Genomic DNA, 12,500 nt, shown 5'->3' with positions numbered 1-12,500 from the left:
TATATTAAAGGAGGCCAAAACTGTATTCTTTTTTAAGTAAGTAGGGAAATTATAGTCGAAAAATAATTCAAAAGTAGATGTTTTATCATCTAAAATCATAATCATTATCAAAGTTAAAAAATAGAGGGGATTTTATTATTCACTTAAATTTTCTGACCTTTAAAGACTTTCCATTATCTATTACAAATATTTCAACTGAAGTTTAATTTTTGTATCCATAAATTGAATTTTGCAAATATTCTTGAATCACACATAAGTATTTAAGGGGTAATTTAGATGCTATGTATATATGCTATAAAGATAAAAGAAATGGCATACATAAAGCTGCTACCTATTGCAGCTATTACAGATATTACAGCTATTACAGCTCACATATGAAAGAGACATAAAATATTCACTGAATTATTCACATCCGGCCCTAGTGCCATATACAGGTTAACCCTTTGGTCTGGCGAGTGAGACAATATATAAGCCTACCAGTGAGTAGAAAATTTCATAGACAGATTAAATAAAATGATCAAGTTTTGGCGTATCCAGGCTAAACTTATAAATAGAAATTCAAGAGCTTCATAAGTTTATAGCGTTAATGGTTACCTTTCTTTAGAAAGGTTAGTAGCGTATGTTAAAATTGAACTGGATCATGATGATATTGACCATAGTAATTCAATTGAATCTAATACATTATACATCAGCAAAGTTTGTTTGCACAGTCACTGCCGTTTAACAACAGTAGTCTCTTCTATCAACTTTATCAATATCGAAAGATCGAAAATCCCACAGTACTGAAAGACCTTGAGAGTGAGTATGATGACCTGGATGACCTTGTCTATTATTGTGAAGTTCGTTGGCTGAGTCACGGGGGGAATAAAGCTATACATTGAGATGTAGGGAAGACCTGTTATGGAATTCAGTGATAATGAGTTGCTGTGGGATATCGAATTCAAAGTTGATATTATCATGTATTTTTTAGAACTAAATATCGGTCTTTAATGTCCAAATCAGTTTTTGAGTTAACTGCTTTCAAGTATGAAATCATTTGAAGTTAATTTAAAACTGTGGAAAATGTAACTTGAAAACAATAACATCATATATTTCTCCATCTTACAAGCAAGAAAACTTTTTTTCCACATCAGAGTATGCTGATGAATTAATTGAGGTCTTTAGTGAAAGGTTCCGGGATGTATAAAATTAGAAAAGGGAGCTAAATATCTTCGCTAAACCATTTAATGTGAAGCCAGCCGATATCCCTTCTAAGACTTACAACTTTAAATAATTCATCTGCAAAGTTATGAATTGAAAGCTGACCTTGCCAGTTTTTAGAAGTTTATGGACGGTATATAAAAGCAGATTTTTTTCTTTATCTTTGAGATATGCGCTGAAATATGCATCGAAATTTGCAAGCAATTTAAGCAATTCTTACCTGTGCAAGGGATCGTCTGCATTCAAGGCTAAATGATACAAATCTTGGAAGCCATCTGCGAGTTGTAACATCATCACTACCATATTATGACAGCATGCGTCATCAAAGGAGTAATCAGATGAGTTCCCTTTGATAAAATTCTCAGGGCATCAAATCAGGAAAAATATGAAGATATTTGGTAGATATGAAAAACAAAATAAAAGCAAATCATTGTGAGGTAGCATTGTTTTCGAATTTATTTATTATTTATGCATCATTATTTGAGACTAAAAATAAAATATTCCAATTTATATCCACACATTCATAGCTTATTATTGCATGCCACGCATACAATGATAAGCCTTAGAGATATTGAGACTTATCGTTCGTTTGATGCTTGGCTATTGGTAATTTTCTATGGCCCCCGGAGGAAATCATGAAAGTCCGAATGGCTCTCAGTACGAAATAGGTTCCCCACCCCGGCTTTATAACATTAGGATGAATTATGAAATTCTAGATTCATTTAAGTCTGCTACGATCAAGATTGCTTACTCAATGAACGTTTCTTGACCTCAGCTGACACTAGTACCTATTCAACAATTGGTCACCTATTGAGTCTGGATAAAACCGCGAACCTCGTGAATTTTTGCTGGTTGGCCAACATCAACCATATTGCGACGACTGTTTGGTACCATTGACAGTGAGGCATTCTTTCACCGAATGACCCACATATAGTTGTGAGAGAAATAGATATCTGTCAGAGGATTGAGGTGAGGATGGCAAGTTTATCCTTGCCAAGATTCTTGGACATGATGTGTCATATCATGCTAGTGGTATTTTTAGCTTTATTTCAGAAGCAGGTCTTCTGGAAGATATTCAACTTTTAAAATTATATCCTTTCTATTATGGTTTTGATTGATTTTTTTTTCTTTTTACAATAAACGCTATAGGTGTCAATGACCTCAGATGTTAGGATGCCAGAAAACCTGAGAGCAATAAATTAATCGTGAATGCGATGCCAGTGTTCTGATGCTACGTTTCAGCACGCCATTTTCCTTTGCGCACACGAAAACACTCGTGTGTGTGCATGTAGAAATTTTTACCCTTAGAAATATATATTTTCATTTGAGCACTTTTAATGTCTATGAGAGGGACCGACAGTAATTTTCGATGCATTTAATAATATATTTCCAAATATATTAATAATACAACAAGCTCATATTCAGACACGTTCCTCTTAGTGGTTAGGCCTACTTTAAATTGGGAAGCTCTTTAAATCCGTCATCATTATCTAAATTATTTGACATTCCCCTTTAAGAGAAATTACCTTCCTATCATGCAAAACGTGAATTCTCATCAACCCGAACCTTTTTTTAACGAAATAATTTTTTGTAGGCAGATTGGTTGTCTGGAAAGGACTATATTTCTTCTTAGCGATTAATTTCTTGTTCAAGAGTTACGTATTCTTGTACTTTTGAAATACATGATAGATTCGAAATAGGTCTATTTGAACTTAATTCACGATAATCTAGAGCACCTATCAGAACCAGTGTGACTGTAGCCATTTTTCAGATTTAGGAAGCTCACACTTATCGATTTCTGTATTTGCTATTCTCGTAATTATATCAGCTAGACTAGAAATGTTCCTCTTTCCAGTTACTTCAGATATTAGCATTGCATCGATCGCAGTTTGTTTTCTTTAGTCTCTTGATAATCCCATTGATATCATCTTGTTTTATATTATTGAATCTCGTTAATTTGATTGTGTTTCTGTTGTAGCGTTAATGTGATGTTGAGATATTTATTTGTAAATGACCTAGTTATATATATATATATATATATATATATATATATATATATATATATATATATATATATATATATATATATATATATATATATATAAAAGATGATTTGCCGGTTCCCAGTCACTGTAACTCCCTGGTAGCCTTTTTTTTCAGTTACCTTTCCCATGATAGGCCTACTATTTAGGAGACGATATAATTTGTATATGTCTGTTACTGCTTCGTGAGGCTTTTTCTTATGGTATTAGTTTTGTTTTTCCTCCTTAGTAGGAAATAATTTTGGCACATTGCAGTTTTTTTAGTCTACCCACGTACTTTTCGTTTTAACAGATTCCACTTTCTTTTATAGCGCTTTTTTTCCTATCTTTCTCTAAGGTCTCCTCATTAAACCAAGGCGATCAATCTTTAACGATTTTAGTCTTTTCTAACAGTGGACATATGGTATCACATTAACTTTTACTCACCAGACAACTTACGAGATGAGAAATTACTTGCCATTATAGAAAAGAGGAAAAATATGATTTGGTTCTGCATACACCTTCATAAACATTAAGATAAAGTAAGAGTGTTAATTTCATATGCATAAGATGGTATACTAGCTAATGTTTAGGGGAATGATAAGTGGGCAGATTGAGTTTCGCATTATTTTGCTATCTGTCAAACATATTAACCAAAGAGATTGGATTTTTCTTTGAACAGTGAATGGCAGTCTTCTGGTTTAAGCAACGGAGGACCTCGAGTCTACACTAAAGATGTAGACCTGAGCGATAACCTCATATATGCCCCTGAGATATACCAGAGAGGGTTTCTTTTGTGGATAAATTGTATACATCTTCAATTAAATTATGAACACTCCGAGGATATATCATAGCTAAGTATAGCTATCTAAAGTCAGTTGGGATCGATACCTTTCCCAAAGGTTATAAGTTTTCTGATTTTCCAAGTAACCACATCTTCAATTATCATTGAACTTGGCCTTTCCGTTGACATAGTTGTTTCATTGCTGAGAGGGAATCTGACAGCATTCCTTTTAAAAGTACAAGAGGTTCATTGTCTTTACAACCAAGTTAAATGTAAAAGATCACCCTTAATGTCATTCAAATATACTAGAAACTGTATAAATATAACAAGGAAAAGTATATCCATTCGCAGAAACGCCATTTGTAAGACAAACATTAGTTTTGATAGCAATAGGGAAACTAGGCATGCTAAGTGCAGAAAATTACCTGAATTAACTCTACACTTCTTAACTATTTACTTATTGCCTGTTCATACAAAAGTAGTTTAAAAAGATTTTGTGATGATTTCAGAAAGCACACAGTTTATTTTTGTTTGATCTATGAAACTATTTATGATTTTTTGTTTAGAAGTTTGTTTATTTGTTTCAAAATGTTTTGTCGAGTAATCCAAAAGTAAGGTTTAAATTACCCAGAATTGCTAAAAACTTCTCTTGTTTTGAAAATTTTTAATTTGTACCTAATATTGTTGTAAAATTGTCTTTTATAACTTATGTTTGCCTTTGATTTAAAACTTTAAAATCATCAGTTATGAAACTTAAATTGCAATTCATAATTTTTTTTTGTGAATGATAGTAATATTTTGTTAAGTAAATTTGAATTTATGAAGAGACATTATCATTCTGTAACAATAAATGTCAGTAATTAGATGTCTTATTTACCCTTTGTTATTCCATAAGTAGAAGGCGTCTGAAGTAGCCTGCAAATAAGTTTTATGTTATGTAAGACTAGATTTAGTTTTGAATCCAAGAGTTATAAGGTGTAGGAATTACATTTGCTATCATTATTATATTGATTTGACATTTCATTACCTTGTCAGGGTCATTTTTATAACTGTTTGGTTTGGAGTTTCATCAAGTTCTTTGGTGTTTACCTTTAATGTTTAATACCTTGTGTTCATTAAAATTAATATATAAAGTAAGGGATATATTTTTTTTTATTAGATTTCAATTATATCTTTATTGGAAATTTTACAAACCAACAGTCAAGTTACGGTATTCATCAGATGGTTGTTCTCCTAACCTTAGAGGAGTCTAGTATGCTGTGTTAGTACCAGTGAGAGTAAGACATTAGTTCTCCAATTATACTTAGTTTATCTCAGAAACCCTTACAGTTCGTAGGTTAGATTTTTCTGACCTAGAGTAACCTAACCTAACTTCATCATCCCAATGTCAGTCGTTGGGAGAAAGTTTAGTCTTATGTTCTGTAACTTGCAAATTAAAGGATGTTTCTAGACTGATTCAATACAGGGTGATATCAAGTACCAGTGGAAGCAGTCGTTTTAGTTTTGTATTCACCACAGCTTTTAAGACATGGCAACCAATGGCAGAATAGAATTCAGCCAATCCATATGGTGAACATATTCATATGACTCAAAAACATTTTTCTAGCTCCTTCTTGTATATCAATGATGATGGCGAAACGACAATAAAGAATAGATGGTGATGATAGATGGAGCACAAATAAAGAATGATATGTTTACCATATCCCCCTTTATAACCCAACTTTAGTGGCATCCATATTTACTGGAGGATTTGTGTCAAATCTCCAGGTTTCCTGAGACCTGGAATTAGCTGTAGCCTCCAGATGATCATTGCCTTTGAGAAATCAAAGATCTGAATAGAGGAAAATATCATGTTGCCTGAAGGCAACTTCAAGATCTTTAATATTTCCATATAGTCCACAAATGGTGCAATGCATTAAACCGTATGGATTCTGGAATATCTTTTGCCTATAAGAAAGATTACATATCTCTGACAGACGCTTTATTAGGGATATTTAAACCAAACTACCTGTACAATATAAAGAAATTTACATGCTGCAATGGGTCGTTGGCTATCATATGGCACAAAATTTTCAGTAAATTTTTATTTTTGGAATCTACAGCAATGTACTGATGTCCAATATGTTGCTACCAAGAAATACCAAATGTTCATCATACCGGTCTATCCTTTCGCTAATAAATTGATAAAGTCTTTCCCATTTTCATTTATAACTACATGAAGATATTCACACTTATGGATAATCAAACATATAGTACGTGCAACCGTGTTCACTTCCAAGTCATACATTGTGTACACATACTGTACATGTACCATGCTTGGAACAGAAACACTACATCTAGATTGAGTAGATAAGACATAATAGCAATGTACCAACCGTGTGTCGCACGATCGTACATAGTTCATTTTGTGCTTGTATCTTCGCTCTCCCCTCGCACTAAAAAGAACCCGAAAAACATGTCTGTTTTTCTCAATGGTAACGGTGTCGATTTTTGAACATGAAAATTCTTGTTGCTTTGAGATTTTGTATATAAAGGAGAGTGTTCTACAATAAACTCACTCAGTTGCTTTTATACTGTCTTTGAGTCACAATCTTTTCTCCTACCCCATCACAGTAAGCAATAGCCTCTGTTTGGACCATAGCACAACAGATTTGTGAGAGTTAACACAATTACGTAAATTATATTGCTTAAAGAAATTTACAATATTCTTTATAAGGAGAAATACAGCATGAATGTTTCCAGATTTTTGGAAGTTCCAGATATTCATCTGCATGCTACAACTTCCCTCAACTTTAAGCTGTGAAAGTTTCATTGGATAATTTTCAAAATTATCAATGATTAAAATACAAGTATTTTGGATCCTTGGTAAATCTCATAGATCATAATAACGATATATGATTATTTTAAAAAATAAATCACTCGTACTTATACATCTGGTAGTGTTTTTGTACTATTAGAAGGCAGCAGTGAACGGTTATAGGCCACCAGCCAAGAAGGGTTCCCATTTACAACAACCGCTGTGGAGGATTAATTTTATTTTAATTTATTTTTTGTTTGCCAAATCAAGAGTGAGAGAGAGAGAGAGAGAGAGAGAGAGAGAGAGAGAGAGAGAGAGAGAGAGAGAGAGAGAGAGAGAGAGAGAGAGTGTGAGTGTGTTTATTTAAGTTTTGTCAGAGAGAGAGAGAGAGAGAGAGAAAGTGTTTACAGTATTGGCTTTAGTTTTGTCACAGAGAGAGAGAGAGAGAGAGAGAGAGAGAGAGAGAGAGAGAGAGAGAGAGAAAGTGTTTACAGTATTGGCTTTAGTTTTGTCACAGAGAGAGAGAGAGAGAGAGAGAGAGAGAGAGAGAGAGAGAGAGAGAGAGAGAGAGAGAGAGAGAGAGAGTTGTTTTAGTATTGTTAAATAGAGACATTTTATTTGCTTTAGCTTTGTCATTAGAGAGAGAGAGAGAGAGAGAGAGAGAGAGAGAGTGAGAGTGAGTGAGTGAGTGTGGGTGTTTATTTACTTAAGTTTTGTCAAACCGCAAGAGAAAGAAAGTGTTTATTTGCTTAGTTTTGTGTGTGTGAGAGAGAGAGAGAGAGAGAGAGAGAGAGAGAGAGAAAGAAAGAAAGTGTTTATTTGCTTTAGTTTTGTCAGAGAGAGAGAGAGAGAGAGAGAGAGAGAGAGAGAGAATTTCATTTGCTTTAGTTTTGTTAGATCGCACGTGCGCGAGGAGAGTATGTGTGTATGTGCGTTTGTGTGTGCGTGTTTTGTGTGTCCGCGGTGCGCGCCGAAGAACAAGGATAATTAGCGAATGATTGTTTGAAGTTGGAAAGATTGTTGGTATATTTGAGGTTGTTTGTTTACATTTTTTAGCTAGGATAGGCGGTGATGAATGTCTTGGGCGAAAGCATTAGATCTTGGACGATAGAAGGAGTCGGTTCTGCATTTTTTTTGTTCTTCGGAAGCCGGCTGTTTAGTGTTTTTATGTTCTGAGTAAGTACTGTTTTTATTTATTTTTGTTAGGCGCGTTCATGAGTGATAGAAAGTTTATTGTTTATCTTTGATTATAGTGCGATAGTTAAGTTAGTTAGGAGTGTTCATAAGTGTTTTTCTTTTTTATTTTGGCAGGCCGCGATTCCTCCTTTGGAGAGGTTTTCTTGAATGTAAATTTGTTTGTTGACGACTTGGCCTATAACAGAACTTGATAGGACTGCTCAGATTGATTTATTTGTTGACGACCCGGACCGAATTTACTTCTGATTGCTGTTGATGATGATGATACCGATGAGGATGATGATGATGATGATTACGCTCACGGACTAAATCAATTAAAACATTTTTGTATTGACTGAGTGTCAAGTGTTGCCATATTGTGGCGTTGCAACCGAGTTGTGGGGTTGGGCTATAAAAGGACTGTTGGCCCTTGTGTGGACAACGACGTCCACACATAAACAAGTATTGGTTTTGGTGTGTCACGTGTGTGTGGATAAAGAGTTCCACTCATAAAACAAATATTGGTTTTGGGTGTGGTAATTTTAAGTTGTTAGGGTTTTTTTATTTGAATGGTGTTACGGTTTTATATTTAATATTGTTTATGATTCGTGATAAGTGTTTTTTTTGGTTTATGATTGCGTTTACTTTTAAGAATATAGTGTTAAGGTTATGTATTGTTTTCATTTTCCTTCTGTCCAAGAGTCCAGTTTGAAGTAGAGTCAGGGGAAAGTTTGTATTGTGGGATTTTGGAAGTATGAGTGATCAAGGGTGTGGGGGTTGTGTTTTGTATACATCCCCGCCCACAATAAATTTGGCGGCCCGAACAGGGACGACTGTTGAAGGTGGGATTGAAACTGGACTTTTGACAAGGGTAAATAGGTTTGGAATTACTTAAAATATTAAAGGTATTGAAATGGAGTTAATGGAAGAACAGTCGCATATTTTAAAGAGGAATTGCGGTTGTCTAATGAGCGAGAGGAGAGGTTGTTGTTGGAGAATGCGAGGTTAAGTAGTGAGAATGAGGAGATTAAAGGAAACTTAGGGAACTTCAGGGAACTGGTAGAGAGAGTGGAAGAGGGTGTTGAGATGAGGATGCGAGAAATGAGAAAACGAATGGAAGCTATGATAGGGGCAAGTAATGGGGATGATGAAAACTGTCATAGGTGAAGGTGCAGTCGGAGGAGTGGCTTCTGCTTCTGGTAACGGGTTGATGGTGGAAGAGGATAGGGTAAGTGATAATGGGGAAGGTAGTGATAGTGATATTGAAAGTAAAGGGCCTAGACATAGTAAGATTGGAACGAAGGGTGATAGGAAGACTGAGAAGAAAGGTAAAGATAATGTGAAGAAAGAAAAGAAGAAAGGTCAGGGTGTGAGTGAGGATGATCATGAATGGGTGAAGGTGGTAAGTAAGAAAAAGGGTAAGAAGGGAATAGTTAAAGATAGGACTTTGAGTGTAGAATTAGATTCATTGTATTCAAATGAAGAAGAAGGCATCAAGAAGGGAGTAGACAGTGAAGATAGTAGTGAGAATGAAGTAGAGGAAGTTTGTAAGACAGTGTTTATGAGAGAGGTACCTAGGTGTGAAAGGTTTAATGAACATAGCAGTAGGGATGTATATGACTTCTTTAGGGAATATGAAAAGTTTTGTCAGGCTAAGTATGGGGATAGTAAGAGAGTTTGGGCTAGGGAGTTGGGAGAATTTTTGTCAGGATATTTGTTGACGATGTATGGGGTGATAATGAGTGTAGGAGAGGTTGAGTATGAAAGTGTAAAGAAGAGGATAATTGAACAGGTAAAACGTATGAAAGGTAGTGTTAGGTATAAGCGAAAAAATGATTTTGATGAAGCACGAATGAAGGTGGGTGAAGCAATCTCGATATATGTATGTCGGTTAGAAACATTGGCTAGAAAGAAGTATGGGGACGAAGGAATAAATGAAAATAAGGAACTAATGAAGTTTTTGGGTACAGTACCAGAGAGTGTGTGTGAGTTTATTAATTTGAAACGGAAGGAGAAAATGAGGTGGACTAGAGAGAGATTGACTTGGGATGATATTTTAGAGATAGTTGAGGATTACGAGTTGGATAGGTGTATGAAAGAAAGTAAATCTGTGAGTGTAAGAACTGGAATGGAGGAATGTGTGCCAGAATTTGGTAGTTTTAGAGATGCTGTTATGAGAGGGCCAATGAGGGTAGCTGATAGTGTAGTAGATAGAAGTGTTAGGGTGAGTAATGTAGGAATACCTATGCCGAGAAATGACGGGTTTAGACAGGGAAATCAAGTTTGGAGAGATAGAAGTGCTAGTACGCAGCAAGTTAGGTTAGGTAGTGGTATCCGTGAAGAGAGGTGTTATAGGTGTGGGAAGCTAGGACATAAAAAGAACGAGTGTAGATGGGCATTAGGAGCATGTTTCGGGTGTGGAGAGACAGGGCATTGTATTAGCGACTGTAAGAAAGAGAAAGTGGTTAAGTGTTATCGGTGTGGTATGACTGGACACATAGCGAGTGGATGCCGTAATAATCGTATGAATGTAATTTGTGGTAATTGTGGTAAGGATGGTCATTATGCTAGAATGTGCAAGGAGCCACGGGGTAAGTGTACTGAATGTGGTGCAGATGGGCATGTAGCTAGGGTTTGTAGAAAGAAGGGATCAAGTCAGCCAGGATGTTCGGGAAACTAATTAATCAGAGGGTTCAGCTGGGTGAGTCCTCGTGTGTGTGGGGAGTGAATGTGATGCATGTTCGTGAGGGTTTGTTGCATGAAGATGTGATGGGAGAAAGAGCACATGATTGCATGAGTGTGAAAATGATTTTTAATGGTGTAGAGTTGGTTGGTTTGATTGATACTGGTTGTGGTGTCAATTTAATGTTTAGGAATGCATATGATAAGGTAAAAGAGGTTTGTGAATTTAAGGGATGTAAGGGTGAAGTAAAAGGTATTGGTAATTTGCGTATGCCTGTGCAAGGAAAGTTGCGGGAAAATGTTATGATTGGGGGGCTGATGATGGAGGATAATGATTTTTACGTGGTTGAGGGAGCGAATGAGAAATATGACGTACTGCTTGGGTATAAATTTCTGAAAAAATGTGGTATGATTGTACATCCAAGTGTGAATATGATTGAAATAAAGGTTAAAGGTAATATTTGTGGGGAATTTTATTTAAAGGAAGACGGCAGAGTGAGTACGAAGGTGTGGAAGGGAGTGCCGTTGGTAGCAAAGGAAAGTGTAAAGTTATCGGGTAAGAAAGGTGAGGTGATTAGTGTAAAAGTTGCATGGCCGAGCAGTCTGGGAATTTCAAATAGTGATAAGGATGAATATGTAGTGGAAGGTATGGAAGCAGATAATTTGGTGAAAACGAGTGCGTATATATATGATGGTGTTATGAATATGCAGGAACCCTAGGTGTATGTAAGGTTGTTGCCGAGTGTTAGGAGGAAGAGAGTACGTGGAATACGTGAGGGCGATTGCATGGGATGTATGTATACACTGATCAATGTAGAGGATGGAAGATATGTGAAGGCGAGACAGGTAATGGCTGGTAAGGTAAAGAACGATGACGATTGGGATTACGATACGTTGAAAGGAAGAATTAAGTTAGATGAGAGTATAAGTGAGGTCGAAAGGGAACGATTGCTTAAGATGTTGTGGGATAAGCGGAGAGTTATGAGTCTCGGTGACGATGATTGTGGGGGGTCAGACCTGCCAGAATTTAAAATAGTTCTCAGTGAAGATACCCCCATATATCAGCATCCCAGGCATTTTTCTCCGCCTATTGCCAAGGAGATAGAGGAGCAGTGTCAGGAATTAGAGCGTATGGGTGTAATAGAAAGGAGTGAGAGTGCCTGGAATAGCCCTATTGTCCCTGTACGAAAGCCTGATGGAAGTTTACGCATGTGTATTGATTATAGGAAGGTGAATGAGGTGACTGTTAAAGAACGTTTTCCAATGAATGTGGTGTCTGATTGTGTTTATAAGATGCATGGAATGAAAGTTTTTACTAAATTAGATTTGGTGCGGGGCTATTATCAGATACCTCTAGCAGAGGGGAGCAGGCCCATTACCGCATTTTCAAGTACGAATTGTCACTTTCAATTTAAAAGGTTGAGTTTTGGTCTTGCTAATGCGCCTGCTGCCTTCCAAAGAGCGATGAATGTTGTATTGGCTGGTTTCGATCGACAGAAGGTGACTGTTTTTATAGATGATATTCTGATTGCGAGCGAGACTGTTGAGGAACATATGCGGTTGCTTGAGGCAGTGTTGAGGCGGTTAATTGAAGTTGGTGTGAAAATTAAGCTTGAGAAGTGTACATGGTTGTCCAGGGAGGTGGAATTTCTTGGGCATGTAGTGGGTGAATCTGGTATAAGGAAGAGTGACAAGTTTGTGAATAAGGTGCGAGAATTTCCACGTCCCCGGACTGTGCGTGAGTTGCGAGGTTTTCTTGGTTTGGTTGAGTTTGGGCGCAAGTTTGTTAGAGATTGTTCAGGTATAGGGAAGCCTTTGAATGAATGGACGGGTAAAAGGA

This window comes from Palaemon carinicauda, chromosome 28, assembly GCF_036898095.1.
Source record: "Palaemon carinicauda isolate YSFRI2023 chromosome 28, ASM3689809v2, whole genome shotgun sequence".
Lineage (NCBI taxonomy): Eukaryota > Metazoa > Arthropoda > Malacostraca > Decapoda > Palaemonidae > Palaemon > Palaemon carinicauda.
The sequence above is the reverse complement of the archived record's forward strand: the minus strand, read 5'-3'. Positions refer to the sequence as shown.